Source organism: Mixophyes fleayi, chromosome 9 (assembly GCF_038048845.1).
Source record: "Mixophyes fleayi isolate aMixFle1 chromosome 9, aMixFle1.hap1, whole genome shotgun sequence".
Taxonomy (NCBI): Eukaryota; Metazoa; Chordata; class Amphibia; order Anura; family Limnodynastidae; genus Mixophyes; species Mixophyes fleayi.
The window spans coordinates 30,698,077-30,715,742 of NC_134410.1; the positions used below are offsets into that span (position 1 = coordinate 30,698,077).

The following is a 17,666-nucleotide window of genomic DNA, read 5'->3' on the forward strand; positions in this document are numbered from 1 at the left end:
GCTGTGGAATTAGTGGTACTATATAAATAGTTGCTGATGATGATAGCCTGCTGGTGTGGTCTATATTGTGAGATGGGGTTTGACATCACTGATTGTGTGGTCAGAATGGAAGAACCAGAATGTTACAGAGAACAAGCAATGGGAAGTCCAACACAACCCCCTAACCTAAACTAAAATGGGTTTCTGTACTAAGATATTATGTAAAACAGTACTAACATTTTGAAAAGAAAATAGTTTTTACCAGGGACATACGCTTGCATTCTACAAGAAATGTATCTCAAAACCTGGCTATAATCTATATTTATTAAAACACATGTGGCCAAATGGGTATGGATGCTGAATCATATTCAAGTAGCCACAAGTGCACAAGTCCAAAATTCTATTACATAAACCCTATAACTGTAAATAAATGTGCAAAGTGCTGAATTACGGTGGCTAAATATATAATACATTTGAGGGACAACACATTAGTCTAATTTAGCTCACGGGACAAAGGCGGGGAATGTGACAATGCGGCTGTGGCATTACTGCTTCGCACAACCCTCCGCAATCGCGTCAGCATGGCTGATCCAGGAGCGTGCAATCTCTACTGAGAATCCAAGAGGACTCCCTGAAATTCGGTATTCTCCTGGACATTCTGGGAGAGTTGGCAAGTTTGAGGGGGAAGCAAGAGCATGGTCAATGCCAAGTAGGTGGAGTTTTTATTAAAATAGTTTTGTCAATTGAAGTTAACCTTTAAGCATTGTTAGGTATGAAAATATTCCTTATTGAAATAATAGAACACATCATCATCATCATCATTTATTTATATAGCGCCACTGATTCCGCAGCGCTGTACAGAGAACTCACTCACATCAGTCCCTGCCCCATTGGGGCTTACAGTCTAAATTCCCTAACACACATACAGACTAGGGTCAATTTGTTAGCAGCCAATTAACCTACCAGTATGTTTTTGGAGTGTGGGAGAAAACCCACGCAAACACGCTGAGAACATACAAACTCCTCACAGATAAGACCATGCTCGGGAATTGAACTCATGACTCCAGTGCTGTAAGGCAGAAATGCTAGCCACTTAGCTACCGTGCTGCCCACAAATATAGTTTTAAATTATAATGGTCTCTTAGCTACCAGGCCATTTGTAATTCCCACTCGTACTGCTCCGGGTCCTGATACCGTCTGCCATCTTCTTGGTGCTCAGAGAAGAATAGTGAGGTGTCTGTGCTAATGAGCTCAATGCTGAGGTAACGTTGTCACCACATGGAATTTGGGTGTCTCAGAATGTCATGTGCGGGAAGGAAGGAGAGAAGAGGTGAGGGGAAGTTGTCCCTCCCTTAAAACCTTAAGGAACACTTAAAAAATTTGCTATGGGCCCTGAAATGTCTAGTTATACCCATGATTGGAAATCTCTCATTGGGCGACAACTACCTTTGGAGACTTGAGACACTGCTACTACAGCCACTTTCTATGGCAGCCTCCTAATGCCGTGATCAGAAGAACACTTTCTTTATCTTAGGGAGGTTTAGCCAATACAAAATAATTCACTAACTGTATGTGAAGGTACCACACTGTGCCAAATGGCTGTGTAATGTACAAACCAAAGTGTAAGCGCACTAAAAACATACCAAGAATAATATGGAACGGGAGAAAATTTGGGGGGCTAGCTCTAAAGACCTACACTTTGCCAGGTAACCCAGAAAATACACTCCCTAATTGGATAGGTCATGGAGAGCTATCACTTTGGCAGGAGGAATGGATATCTCAAAAGTACAACATGGGCAATGTAGTAGCTGTCTTTGATGTTGGAAAGATGCTCATATAGGCCTTCTTTTAATATAAAACATGGAGGAGGCCGAGGCGGTCCTTCTGCTCTGTTGTTTCCATTCCCCAAGAAAATCTTACAATCTCAATCTATTGAGAATTCTACCCAGTAGGGTTGCACTGTGAATCCTCTATTCAGTGCAACCTGCACAGTGCAATTTTTACTATCAAGTTCGGATTAGCACTATTATTCCAGAACAAACAGCTGAGAAGGGACAGTACCACTTACTTTAATACACCGCAATCTTATCGTAAAATTATGTTTATTGGAATAATCAAAACATGACACATCACAGTTAATTGTGGCAAATGGAGCTGGTGTAATGTTATTTTATTACTGCAGCCAGATATAATGTTGCAGGTTATACCTCAGGACTCTTGCTAAGGGAAGGATATGAACTTGGGGCTATAACCATTTAGAGCTTATTACAAGCTTTCCATTTGAACACTTTCAGGAACAAGTGCAGGATTTTGTCAGGGGGGATTGAGACTTCACCTTTTACTAAATATGTATATGCTATGCAGGGCCGGATTAACCATAGGGCTAACTGGGCTACAGCCCAGGGGCCTATGGCATCCAGGGGGCCCTTGAAAGTACTCAGCAGCAGTATTGATCAGTCGGGGGCGGGGGCGCCCCCGGCCCGATCAGTGCTGCTGAGTACTTTCACTGCGGTCCTTCCCCAGTGCGCTGTAGTCTCCTTACTGAGGAGATCTCGTGAGTCTCACTCTCACGAGATCTCCTCAGTAAAGAGCGTACAGCGCGCCAAAGAAGGAGGTAAGTGTCGGGGGGCGGGCACCTCAGATCACGGGGGTGAGGGGACCCTCACGGGGGAATGGAGGCCCCCTTAGCCCAGGGGCCTCCATTCCCTTAATCCGGCCCTGATGCTATGTACTTCAAACAGTACATAAAGTACATTTAAATATCTCTCTCTCCTTTCTCAATATCTTAATCAGTAAGTTTGTTATAGTGGAGGATTCTAAGCACCTGTAATAACCCCTGGCCTTTCCTATACACTTTAACATTTGAGTAAACTGACACACCTTTGCTTGCGTCAATAGTTACGACATTAACATACAAGTAAACGAAAGTTCTTTCTATATATAACAGAAGCAGGTAATCTGTAACCTGCTATTGTTGAACTACAAGTCCCAGCAAAGGCTGCCAATGCATGCTTGAACTTGTAGTTCCACAACAGCTGGAGGGCCACACAATGCCTAAGTCTCATTTAACACCACAAACAACATATGGAAACAAAACGATCAATGATCTATTTGAAGTTTGTGTGTTTTCCCCGTGTTTGCGTGGGTTTCCTCCAGGTGCTTTGGTTTCCTCCCACACTCCAAAAATATACTGGTAGGTTACTGGTAGGTTAATTGTCTGATATCAAAATTGACCCTAGTCTGTGTGTCTGTCTGTGTATGTCTATGTTAAGGAATTTAGACTGTAAGCTCCAATGGGGCAGGGACTGATGTGAATGAGTTATCTGTACAGCGCTGCGGAATCAGTGGCGCTATATAAATAATTGATGATGATGATTACACAGTCAATTTGACAAACACAAACAGGAAACCCAGATAGGGCACAGGGATCTTAGCCATAATAAAACAAGACCGCGATAGGCATATTGTCAGGGAAGAATCTTGTAGGGAATAATGTTCTCAAAATCAGGACTCTTCCTTGTGCCTGGAAATGAGAGAGAGCCACTATGCACTGTGGCTTTGTCAGCCAGTGGATCTATGTGCACAATAAGGGGGCTGTGTTGGTTTCCCATGCAGTGAAACTATTTGCACAGTGGAGAGGGAGGCAGTGTGGATTTTCCGAGCAGAGGAACTTTGAGCAAAGCCAAAGGGGTGGTTGTGTAAAATTTCCCTGCCAGTGGGACTAAGAGCACAGAGAGTGAGTGGGCTGGTCCTGTCTGGCCGCCCGTGCGCCTGCGCAGTCCCCGCATTCCAGCATGGCGCTGCAGCCCGGTAGTGGAGAATCTGCGCACTGAAATCGCAGCGGCCCCGGGGACACAACGGAGCAGGGAAAAAAGGGCACCGGGCGACACGATCCTTATACCGCCACCCCCCTCCCCCAGACCTTGGCACCTCTTCCGACCGCACCCAGGTAAGTGCTGCAGTATGATGTCCGGTGCTAACAGACCGGCAACCGGTGTTCTCCACCCTGCACGATCTGTCCGTTCTGGTCAAGGGAATCGCAGGCACTGCCCGAGCCGGCTGTCTGCCCACTTACCGTGGTGCACTAACTGAAGATGTAATCCTGGCTTTTGGCTCCTAATGATGTAATAAATTGCCCCGTGAGTGGGGTGAGTGGAGGACACTTCTGATGTGCTCACCCCGTCTTAACTTATTACCCACCCTGTAGGGCTGCAACATGCCTCCATCGGGACCGCAGGGGTTAAACACTACAGCTCTATGCTAATGACCTGGGCAGAATATGGCATTTGCCCCCACTGTGCCCTCCAGCCAGCAGCCCCCCTGTCTTTGCCTCCTGGAAATGCCACGTAGGCTCCAGTGACTGCAGATGGAGAGAGGCTCCCTGCGCCCTCCCTGCTCACTTTTCCAACCCCCCCTCTCCTCCTCCTTTTCCCTCTTTTTCAGTTCTTTCTCACATTAGTTTTCCCCCTTTTTTAAAAAAAATAATCTTTGTTTTAACTTGTGCTGTTCTTTCATTTTGCAACTATTTTCTCTCTATGCTCCTTTACCCATTGATCTCCTTCAGGCGGCGCAATGTTACCCCCCCCCCCCTCTTCTAGTCCAAGTCATAACAAAGGGCTATTGACTTTTGGAGTGACGTCATCCCCATGGACAGTTACTTGTTGCGGGCGGGCTCCAATGTCAGTAGGACGAGGAGGAGGTGGTGGGCAATGGAGGGGCTTTGGGTTCTAGAATCTGGGATTATTGCTATTCAGGAACTGAATTAATTTGTGGATTGTCTGGCACTAAAATCATACAGAATGTCTCTGCCCCATCACTTATGCAGATAAACTGTATAACCTTTTCTTTTTTATTTGTTTCTCTATCATTGTAAATATTTTTCAAAAGTTTATAAAGCAGGTAAGTGTTTTTTTTTGTTTTATTAGAACTCTTAAGTCATCTGTGTCCTCACCTGTTGTTGAACTACAACTTCAAGCATGTTCTGATGATAGCATTTCTGCAACAGCTGAAGAGCTGCTGGTGGCTTTATCTTAGTCCTATTGTAATTTATTCGCTGATGTGTAATTTGGTAATAGGGTGTATGGATGCTCATCTTGTATAGTAAAAGTTGACATATGGCTCAATTTGATTGTAATACCATATGGGACATCCTAAGTTTATAGCTTTCTTATTCAAATAATGATGTGTATTTGGTCACTGTGTAATAGTAGATTGATAGGTAGCGTAAATTGGCAATTGGGTGCACTGGTATTTATTGTACTTTGTCAAACTCAAAGGAGTTTGTACTTTGTACATTTAGCATCTGCTGAGATTGTGATCTCGTAAGCGGAAAAACATTTTTGACTGTCTTCCTAATTTTCATTTCTGCTTATTACTTTATTTTGTATAACAAAAAATATACACAATGTAATATAATGGCATTGTATTTATCTTTTTGATAATATATTTACATTCCATGTTTACCTTTTAAAGTTTAGCAGTCGCCTACACATAGCGGAGTCATCATCATCATCATCAGTTATTTATATAGCGCCAACATATTCCGTAGCGCTTTACAATTGGGAGTCCATTCTTTTGTGAACTAAACCAATATTCCTGAGAATACAATTTTATCAATTCACTAGGGACTAGTGACGACACTGAGTGCCCATGGAATGGCATAGTCCCAAGTGAATTGATGTGTTAAATATTGGTTCAGCCCACAAAATGGTTTATTCCAGCCATCGGGTACACTTTAAGGCAGCATCCATGAAAATACAAACTTACCTGGTTTCATTTCAATTATTATTGCAATATTCTACTACTTACAGTCCAAGCTAGTTACACCAAATAGCACTCGGCAGACTTGTAATAGACAACTTTCTAGATCATATCTGGATTAGCTGGTTCAATATGCAAATTCTTATTTAAACCGGTATTTTCATATTTAATTAAAACTAGCAAGTGATAACACCGGCTTCCTCAATAAACGCCTGCAGTCATGCACATTTATTAAAGTTATAATGTTTTGTAATATGGTGAATGGCTAAGGAACCTTCCTTATTTTCATGGTTATAGTTTAGTAGATGGACTTAGTGTTGCCTAGGTGATTAAAATGATTTAACTACTCTATATGTGCTCTGTTATTCCTGTCTATCATCCAATACTGTAAAAATGAAAATGTTGTTTTTAGGAGGATGATGATGAAATACAACTTGCTGGCTGTATGTTGCTGAGGGACTCCAGCTAGTTGTATTATCTGTGATTTACTGTTTACATTGTCTCATGAGTGGTTTTAACACCCTGTATAACAGGACCTAGGGCCTGATTCATTAAGGATTTTAACTTGAGAAACTTCTTATTTCAGTCTCCTGGACAAAACAATGTTACAATGCAAGGGGTGCAAATTAGTATTCTGTTTTGCACATAAGTTAAATACTGACTGTTTTTTCATGTAGCACACAAATATAAACTTTAAATTTCAGTGTACAAATAAGCTATCGAGTATTTGTGTGCTACATGAAAAAAAACAGTCAATATTTAACTTATGTACAAAACAGAATACTAATTTGCACCCCTTGCATTGTAACATGGTTTTGTCCAGGAGACTGAAATAAGATGTTTCTCAAGTTAAGATCCTTAATGAATCAGGCCCCTAATCTCTAAAATGCTTGTAGAAGTTTCACTCCACCTGATTGTGCTACTTCTCCTGAGATGAGGTTCATGGGAGATACAGTAGCAATCGTAATGCATTCCATATTCTCAGTGAAGTAGGTATAAAAGGATGTCTCTTTTATGCTGTAAACTCCATTCTTAGCATGACAGGAAGAACATGTAACACTTTAAACTCAAAACTGCTGCAAAGTTGTTTTGTATCTCTGGATAACTGAATTAAGTATCTGCGTAAATGTTGCAAGAGGGTAACGTGTTCTCCAGTTATATAGTCATCCAACAGTGGGTAGCCACATCATCTCCTTGTTCTCCAGAAGGGGATGACTATTCTCCAGCTGTTCCGACCTATGATATTGCTATGTCCTCATTCCTGGCCTGTATGTACTGAGTTCCATTTGAACAGCTGTGTAGTTGGCATCGTCTCCTTCTCTTCCATATGATTCATCCTCCGGTTCTCCATTCTCTAAACCGTCCCAGAACGTCATGGTTGAATTCAGTTACAATGAAAATCCATCCAAATTGTATGGAGCAAACGCATAGTGCCGGATACACTGGTCTTGTTGCTGCTTATATCTGCAAACATTCTTTTTCCACCTTTTTTTTTTCTTTCCACATTATTTCATGGAACGTGCCATCACAAGTGGAACAGATAGGTGTACCTGTGCTTATATTTGTTGTAACAAGTTTACCTACACCCCCACCCCCCAGCAGTACCTTTGGCCTAGGCTACAGCCAGGCAATACCTTGGCAATGACATTGAATAATGAATGTCTAGAAATGTTTCCTGGCAGTCCTTCTGGTTGACTATAAATAGCCTTTTCAAAAATGAGTAAGCTAATACTGTGCTGGGCTGGCTTTATTTTTGCTCATATAGATGCTCTCTCTTTCCCATAGAGAACAGTGATTTCCTTGTTCTCTTTAAGGTATCGGATCTCCTTTACCTATCTTTCTGATGTTCGGTGATTAGCTGCAACACAGCAAGGCAAAGCGGTTCATGTGCTGAAAATGACAAACTGAAATTCAGGAGAGACAGATCATGTTAAGTAGCTTAATGCTGTTTCAGTTACCTATTCAATAATTAGTTATTAATATGTTTTATATAAAATAGTGTTAGGGTATTGCCAGCTTTAGCAAACTTTGAATATATTTATGTTTTGGAGAGCTGTGACTTTTGTTATCCATCAACTGAGCCAGTGTTTGTTCTTTTGTGTTTGTAATTCCACAGTAATGTAATGTATTTAATTTATTTTGTAATCATACCCTACATCTGCACACTTGCAATTCTTCCTATAGCCATTTCAAATTGATGCCAGTCTGGTGCTAGCTCTGCTAATGAGATAACCCTGCTTTGGGAAAGTGTTACCAACCCTTCCACTGGTGGTACTTGAATGGTTTTGGAATCTATACACTTAGGAGGAGATTCAATTCTAAAAAAAATCTGCGCAAGGTGTCTCGAACGGCTGTGAGACACAACGCGCAGATTTTTTTCCCACAGAAATATCCCTCGTTTTTGCTCGCACCCAGGGCCTGATTAAGGGAATGGAGGCCCCTGGGCTAAGGGGACCTCCATTCCCCCGTGAGGCCCCTAATGTGAGCCGCCCCCCATACGCTTACCTGTCACTGCAGTCCTCCTTCCGCGGCGCGGTGTAAGCTCCTTACTGAGCAGATCTCGTGAGAGTGAGACTCAGTCTTACTATCGCGAGATCTCCTCAGTAAGCAGATTACTGAGCGCCGGGGATGGATGACTGCAGTGAAAGTCCTCAGCAGCATTGATCGGGCCGGGGGCATCCCCGCCACCGGATTGATCAATAATGCTGCTGAGGACTTTGAAGGGCCCCCTGGATGCCCGAGGCCCTTGGACTGTAGCCCAGTCAGACCTCAGGTTAATCCGGCCCTGCTCGCTCTCCACAGAGTTCTGAGCAAAAATTAGCAGATATTTTTAACGTCTAAATGGTAAAAATGCGCAGCCATGATATTCTGAGGAACCTGCAAGTCAATGGACCCCCCCTACCTCTTGTGTATGCACACTGCATGATCACCAGTTAATAATAGAGCATTGTTTGCGGCATTGTGAAGTTCACATACATGTGATACTTACAGCCCTGGGCACCACTCCAGTGTTGGTAATCAACTTTTAGGGGCAAAATTCAATTTGGCGTGAGGTGACGCAAAGTGTCTCTGGAACAGTCCACGAAGACACATGGTGTTGGCGGTTTTACAGAAATTCCCGCTAATTTTTCCTTGCGTCCCGTAGAGGTGTGCAGAAAATGAGCAGAGATTTCTTACCATAGTAGCCGGCAATATGCGCATCTGAACATCGAAGCTATGTCCTGCGGCATCTAGCGCCGATTTGAATCTGCCCCTAAATATTGATTACCAGCACTAGAGTGTTGGCAATTGTAAACAGAAAATGGGGGATTAGATATGTTTAGAAAGTTGATTGTTTGATTTTGCACCACATTAGCTGCATTATTTTTTTTTTCATTTGGAATCTCTATATGAGTGATGGCTAACCTGTGACACTCCAGGTGTTGTGAAACTACAAGCCCCAGCATGCTTTGCCAGCTATCGGCTAGTTATCTACTGGCAAACCATGCTGGGGCTTGTAGTTTCACAACACCTGGAGTGTCACAGGTTAGCCATCACTGCTCTATATCATCCATTTGTGATTTTTTTTAACCTGGTGTCTGATCCACTTTAGTAGAGATGAAGGTGTTTTTACTTGGAAACAATTAAATTGGCAGCCATGCTTTAACTGTCAGTCATCGTATGAGTGAATTTTTCTTTTTTCTTTTATTATTTACTTTTATCATTGTTGAAATGTACTCCCCCTTGCAGACTTGTGGAACCAGTATTGTAACGTAATGCACACATATACTTTTTTTTATTTTATTTAATGGATTTTATTATAATATCCAGTTGCAGTTGTAACTGTTGCTGTCTATGCATTGCTGTATGTCATGCAAATGCACAGGCTCATGGATAAATATGGCAAGAATGCACCTATAAGACTGTATTGAAGAGACAGAAATCAGATTGAATAATGTAAAATTTAAACCCAAAGCAGATTATTTGTTTAGATTAGAAATATATTTTATTTGTTGTTTGGTGTGTTGATAGAGGATTAACATTTTCCAATTACTTTAATTTATACATGAATTCCTGCAATTTTTTACACTGTGGTTAAGACTAAAACCACATTATTGGCGGAACCAATTCTGTGACTTGCGAACCTTGATTTGTAAAGTTTTTGCTCCTATCCAAGGAGTGTAAAACCAGATCTTTTCTGCTACCGTCTTCTATGTTTCCACTGTGAACAATTGTCAGGATTAAATTAGAGAGCGAACCACTGTGGCTTATAATTAAACTGTTATCCGGTTTCCACATTATCTTGTGCTAAGAACACGCAGTCCTGTGAGTGAGCTGACTTTTCCCATGGTCCAGAAATATTCAGAACGGGAAATCATGTTTGTGATGTCATTACCTTGACATTCTAAGGTTACTGGTAAACTGTCCGTCATGAGATTACTGGATCTTTGTTTCTCTCTCTTTCTTTTTTGAGTCTGAAATGACAAAGGCTCAGTCTATGTCTGTTTATACATCTTTGAGAATTCAAAGAATGCTAAAGTTAAAGTGGTGTTTCTGATAGGTTGTGATGTAGGGTGAACTGTGTCATCTGGCCTGCCATTGGTGGTCAGAACAGCCTTGTATACTCAGGAAATGGTTAAATGTGGGCAGCACGGTGGCTAATTGGTTAGCTCTTCTGCCTCACAGCGCTGGGGTCATGAGTTCAATTCCTGACCATGGCTTTATCTGTGTGGAGTTTGTATGTTCTCCCCTTGTTTGCGTGGGTTTCCTCCCACACTCCAAAAACATACTAGTAGGTTAATTGGCTGCTATCAAAATTTACCTTAGTCTCTGTGTGTGTGTGTGTGTGTTAGGGAATTTAGACTGTAAGCTCCAATGGGGCAGGGACTGATGTGAGTGAGTTCTCTGTACAGCGCTGCGGAAATAGTGGCGCTACATAAATAAATGATGATGATGAATGGTTGGTCTGTGCTTGCCACCATATTTTTAAGAAGGTCTGCACCACATTCCTAGGAAGCATGCACATAGTAGATCCCCTGTGTTGCTTCTGGCATTGAACAGAGCATAAATGCTCCTGTGAGGAAAGAGTGGGTCATACACATAAATATTCAGGGTTATGTAGCATGAACGATGGATGCATTTTGTACATTTATTTTTCTGTCTGTTTTATACTGCATTCTTCTTGCATTGCCAAATGTTCATGTGTATGTCTCTTGCATTCTTCATAGACATATTATAACCATGGTCTAAATGACATTTTCGCTCTATTCAGTGTCGGATTTATGAATAAATGAACGACAACACAGGGAATCACCTGTGTGCATGCGTCCTTATGCTGGCCACAGATGCTGTAATCTATCCAGCGCAGCCAATGTCTATGGTCCAGTCATTGGGTAGAATTAATGAATCACAAGGTCAGTGTTTCCTGCTGTCTTATGACCATATATTGGCCTGTGTAGGCACCAGACATGGCTTTTATTGTATTGTTTGGGCCTACACATGGTGCTTTCTGTCTAGAATGTTCTAATATGTCCATGTTGTTCACCAAAATCACTATCAGTGGCTACCTTCAGGGCTGATTCACACCCATGGCTTTAACTGCACTTTACATCCGCTGACAACCTGAAAAATGCTGTAATAACTGAATGAATAGTTTCTAATGGGCTCGTTCCCACTATCGCAATTTAACACAGTACACCTTATTTTCCAATGTGCACCACTAGAACAATAGATTGTTTGTTTGTTTGTTTGTGTGTGTATAATATATATTGGTATGGAGAAAGTAGCATCACTAAAGCTTGAATTAGTTTCAATGCATCTATACATTTTGCCAGAACATGTATGAACGAGCCCTAAGCCACGGAGATAGTTTGAGTATGTATTTTGACCCTTTTTAAGGATTTTTGTTACCTGTTGTGTATATTTAAAGAAAGAAAGCAAAGCAATAGGAACACATTTTCATTTATTACTGTATATTCTGCTCTCAACATCCAGTGTGTTACTCAGTTAGCTGTGGAAAGTGTTGACACTATGTAAGCAGCAATTACACGGTTAATAGATGTTTCTTCTATGGCATTAAGCGTGTTTTCCACTTATAATCATTTGAATAATTCTTCAGTTCAAGTTCTGGTGTTGACATTTATGATTTTTTTTTACTTTCCTGAGGTGCACCTAGCTTGGTGATCAGCTGTTATCTCTGCATTAAGTAAAAGCTAAATTGTATTTTTTTTGCATTCCTGCAGAAAATTAACACATTGAACCTCTTTTAAAGCTTGCAAGTCAAAAGTTAGAAGCGCTAGAGGCTTTCATTTGAGTATCTGTTGAGCACACACCTGCAAATGTGAATGCAGTTGTTACAATAGAGGGAGTTCCCCATTTGACCCTTAATAGGCGTACTTCATAGAGATCAAGAAAGGAGCAAACAGATGGTTATGGCTGTCCCACAGGAAATTGATTAAGGATGAATTCAGCTGGTACATAAATGTATGTGTATCTTCATTGGTGGGCAGCATGGTGGCTCAGTGGTTAGAACTTCTGCCTCACAGCACAGGGTTCAATGAGTGTTCCCGACCAGGGCCTTATCTGTGTGGAGTTTGTCTGTTCTCCCTTTGTTTGTGTGGGTTTCCTCCGTATTACATTTATTCTGTGTGGGAGATTCAATTCGACACAAGGTGTCTTCAGGAGACACATAGCGGCGATGTTCTGGCTGAAATCTCTGCTCATTTTTCCTTGCACCTCTATGAGAATAAAATGAGCGGAGATTCCTACCATAATTGTCCGTTCGCCACTAATTGACTCTCCCCCTTTGTCTGTTATTTCACATGTAAACCCCTCTAGTACAATGTATAAATCAATCAGATCAATATGCTCTTCCCATGTTATCCGCAATAAAGAGAATCTATAATGCTGTGGTTACATTATGACAGTACAACGATAGTGGATGCATGATGCACTTGCTGACCTATCTTCAATTTGCTTAAATCATAATGTCACAGTCTAAAAGACGGTGCTTCGGTAGCAGTGGAGTTGGTCTTCCTGGAATTTCCACACCGCTGTAAAAATCAACTTTTTTTTTTTTTCCTAAGTTGTCAGGTGGGCGTAGGTGTCATTTAGATCTTATGATCTGACAGGACCTTGTAAGGTTAATGTCCCAGTTCCTGCTTGAAACATCAGCACTGGATGCCGACATATACTTTCATTGTCCCACGTTTCTATTCATCCAGCCTTAATTAGTTTTAGTCTGTTCCTTTCCTCCTCCTCCCCTGTAAGGCCTTCCGTGTTGATAAATGCTCCCACAGGATATATTTATGTGTGAGTCAGGATTCTAGGACAGAACTGTCTGGAGTTCTGTGGTGTCCTGGGGCAAAGTCATCGTTTGTTTTATAGATGGAAATTGTGTGTGTGATCTGTGTAACCTAATATAGGTTTAGGATGGGAGAATAGTTTACACAGTGCTGGCACTTTAGTGCTTTTTTTACAATGTGTACATGACTGTTTTTTAAACACATTTGACCCTAGCTATTATTCAGCTTATACCCCCGCACGGGCAGCTTTGTGTTTTTAGTGATCGTAAGTTTCAGTATGAAATCCTTGTCATCAAGTAGCATAGGACTTGGCACATCTTATATTATATAATACATAACACATTGAGACAAAACGTTCATCCAGCAGTTGTCTAACTATCCCCTAACCTGCATAACTTCAAGCGATGCCTTTTTGTGTTGCAGGGTTTTAGAACACGAAGCCATCAAATGTTCTAATTGTATTGATTTGTACTACAAAGTTGATTATACATCTGTGTACTGGCTCATCTACATTGTAAATTCAAATAGACACTGGTTTGCAGCCCAGCCTTTGCTCCGTACAATAGACAGTATGGAAGGGCAGTGCGAAATGGGGATTTCGGGTCCAAACGAGGCACAGTGTGCAGTTCTTCATTCCCCAATACCAGTCATTATTGTGAGGGTTACTGATCCCTCTCTGCTAAAAAATACATGTCAGGCAGGATATTGAGGAACATGTTTATGTGATGTATTGTTACAATTCTCAAAGGTCATGCACAATGAGGTGATGCAAGTTTTAAGAACAGATGTACTTGGTCAGTTGCACTCATCTGAATATTCACTGCTGGAAATAGTCTCTACACATTGCAAGTTTCTGTAAGGTCTGCAAACAGCTTGCCCTTCCTATTGTGGTTGACCCTACAGTTTCTTGTATGTAAATATTTTTCACACAAAATCTTTAAAGTGGAACAAAGCCTGCAAAATAATTTAAAACGCTCTGTAAGATATATTTTATATGACTATAAATAAATATGGTTTATGTAAGGCTGTGTGTGTGTAGCCAAGGGGGCATTTGTATAGGAATCAATGAACAAACATTGTATGATCTGAAGCTGGCCACATGTTGGTAATTTTGTTGGCCAGCTGGGCTGATCTAGACTGGCCAGCAAGGGCCATAAATGTGGGCTTCCACCACCCACAAATGACTGCTGTGAACATTAGAAATCCAGTCAAGGTGGATAAAATGACTGGCTAATTGTGTATATGTGCATATTTGCTGTTCTTGACCACCCACACTTAATGCACCAAATAGTGGTGGTCCAAATACCCAGTGTTCTTTCAATGTGGCCATACATGGATGAGGTCGAATGGGACATTGAACCTGGACACCAACGTCTAATTTTTGATTGGTTGGCAGCTTAGAAGTCTAGTTGAGCATATAGTTCTCTGACCCCTTAGGAAAATGTTGAAATGATGTCATTGTTATAATGCCCTGAGTGTGCTTCCCACTTTGTGGTGGCAGAGATGTTGGCACTTTATAAATTATTAATAATACATAGTCATTTACTAGTTTATACACAGATAATCCACAAAATTAAAAGCACTGACAAGTGAAGTGAATAATATTGATTATCTCGTTACAATGACACCTGTCAAGAGGTGAGAAATATTAGGCAGTAGGTGAACAGTCAGTTCTTGAAGTTGATGTGTTGGAAGCAGGGAAATGGGCAAAGGTAAGGATCTGAGCTTTGACAAGGACCAAATTGTGATGACTAGACAACTGGGTCAGAACATCTCCAAAATGACAGGTCTTGTGGTGTATTCCCAGTATGCTGTGGTTAGTACCTACCAAAAGCGGTCCAAGGAAGAACAGTCGGTGAACCAGCAACAGGGTCATGGACGCCTAAGGCTCATTTATGTGTATGAGGAGCGAAGGCTAGACTGTCTAGACCAATACTACAGAAGGGCTACTGTAGCACAAATTGCTGAAAATGTTAATGCTGGCTATGATAGAAAGGTGTCAGAATACTCAAGGTGTCAGCTTGCTGCGCATGGAGCTGCGTAGCTACAGACTGGTCAGAGTGCCCATTGTGACCCCTGTCCAGTGCCTACAGTGGGCATGTGAGCCCACAACTGGACCATAGATCAATAGAAGAAGGTGGCGTAGTCGATGAATAGCGTTTTCTTTTGCATCATGTGGACAGCCGGGTGCGTGTGCATTGTTTAACTGCCAGGACTGGTCTAACACACACTGCTGGCTGCAGTGCTCTCATAGTGTCTGTTATAATAGGAGAAACAATGGTTTATTGCATTATAATAGGGCTCTGTTGGGCTCCAAGAGCCGGGTGGCAAGTAAAAACAGCCGGGTGAAGCACCTGGGAAATAGGTGCTGGGGAGAACACTGAATAATCGTCTCTATTGTGAAAATGTCTCTTTTAAAATGTAATTAATAATTAGTTAAAACAAAAAAGAGCGGATAAGTATGACATCCCACAGATACATGGTATGATAACAGAAAATGTCTAAAATATATTATCCTTTATATAGTGCCAACACGTTACACATCTCTTTACAGAGAATGTTTTATCATCCACTTCGGTCCTTGCTCTACTGGAGCTCACAATCTAAATTCTCTACCATGCAGACCCAAGTACACACTAGGGTCAATTCTGTCCGAATCCAATTAGCCAACCAGTCTGTATTTGGACTGTAGGATTACCCAGAGCACCCAAAAGACCCCCACGAGAACATACAAGTGCCATGCGTAGGGGCCTGATTGGAAAAGAACCCAGCGCTGTTGGATAGCAATGCTGACCATTGTGCCTTCCTATATGACAAATGTAAAACATACATACACACACGTGCTGTTTCTTAACTTGACTAGACTGAAAAATATTTAAAATTCACATTTTGTGTTCATGACACAAAAGAGAAACATGTTTGAAAGAGAAACATTCCTTAGTCATTTATTTCTCAGGCAGGCAAGGGGTTAATATAGGTTGGGAAAAACACTGCGTTAGCGTAGGTTTGCTAGAATCAAATATAGTGTCTGTGTCATCAATCATGTCCTGGTACAGAGCTGGCACTGAAAGCCTTTGGATAATTGTATTTCGGACTCTGCTTCATCTTCTGTATTGTGCCAATTTCCCTTTTTTCTCTCTGTTTTTGCACATCATAGTCATTTATTTCCGCTCTCTTATACTGAGTCATCACATCACTGGTTTTGCCTGTGGGATGGTCTTTTCCAGACTATACAATGACAAAGGCCACACAGTGTTCTCTAGTCACTTGATATGAATCAGGAAGACAATCTGAAAATAAATGCAGTCTTGAGAACACTGGCCAGCTTCATGAACCACCCAGTCTGCACATTAAATATGCCTTGAATACCCATACTTGCGGTGCAGCTCTCCAACTTCTAATAGCACAAATTATTTGGAATTAAATTTACAGACTGCTCAAAAGTGAGTTTGGAACTTCACTATTGCCCATCGCACCAAGGTTGTGTTTTTTTTGTTTGTAGTTTTTTTAATGGAAACTTTAGGTGGAAGTAGTGTTGCACTTCTTAGATGCTTTCAGGTTTCCGTGTGAGGATATAGAGCTGGTATTGTCCTTTTTTTTGGGGGGGGGGGGGATTACAGGTATAATATGTCTTCTTTAAAAACCCATTATGCCAATAATAATTACTGCTGCTCTAATTACATGGTTCCTTTTGGCATACGCTATGAGGAGCTCTGCTAAACAATGTAACGAGCAGGGGCAGTTTCGGAACAGACCAGAGGCATTTTTAAACATAATTTTAGTATAGTTTTGGCATGTTGTTCCAAACTACTATCTGGAGGGGGGATTCGTCTCATGCATTTCACATAATAGATCTCATGCACTTACGTATGTTTATTTTAGAGTTTACTTGTCACAAACCCTTTTGGAATAAGTGATAACGCTGGCAGGCATACACAACATACAAATATATAAATGATTTGATGCAGTGGTCAATCTTTGATACTTGATACTTGCATCTGTAGGTTTGTATATGTTGAGGACAATTTCTTTTTTTTTTGGGGGGGGGGGGTGTTCTATAATGTTCTATAGTTTTCTAATATGTGTTTTATAGTGTTCTAATATGTGTTTTAATGTTTCTGCTTTTTTATGTTCTCTTCAGCTGTCTGCTCCATAACACTTAAAATAATGAGCATGTCCCTGTGAATTACTTTCCGTGTTACCCTTGTTTTAGCATTGTTAGCATTTAATGGTATAAATTGTATTGTACATTGCTGATGGGGAATATATTGACTAGCCTTTGTATTGCATGATAACATTTTTATTGGTGCTTTGGTTAACTTTTGCTGGTCAATAAACAAGGGGGACATTTCAAAGTGGTGCCATGTGGCTCAATTTTGGTCGACAGACAGTCCGCAAGAAATTTAATGTGGCCGTCCTCTGGATCAGCATGCATGTCCCCATTCTGAATTAAAATCTCCAGCATTTAACAATGATACAGTTAAAACCGCATCATGCCGGATGTACCTCTCCCCCAGGAGTAAACGTATTAAACTGTGATTCTGGCAAATCGCTGATATTTGGTGACCTTGTCGTCTAGATTTAAAACGCCAATTTAATTTGCCAGAATCACAATTTAATACGTTTATCCCCTGGTCTTGCTGG

At 41.2% G+C, this 17,666-nt stretch overlaps 1 protein-coding gene across 4 annotated transcripts in view; it reads left to right on the forward strand.

Moving 5' to 3' along the window:
- Nucleotides 1–3,722: 3,722 nt before the first annotated feature.
- Nucleotides 3,723–17,666, forward strand: part of LOC142102367 (fibronectin type-III domain-containing protein 3A-like) — a 79,800-nt gene continuing 65,856 nt past the window's right edge. For 2 of the 4 annotated variants that reach the window (XM_075187202.1, XM_075187201.1), the window contains exon 1: nucleotides 3,723–3,928. The gene's annotated coding sequence lies outside the window, so the exon portion shown is untranslated. Of the gene's footprint in view, nucleotides 3,929–4,777; nucleotides 4,879–17,666 lie in introns of those variants that run through there. The other 2 variants (XM_075187204.1, XM_075187203.1) reach the window with 2 other exon arrangements.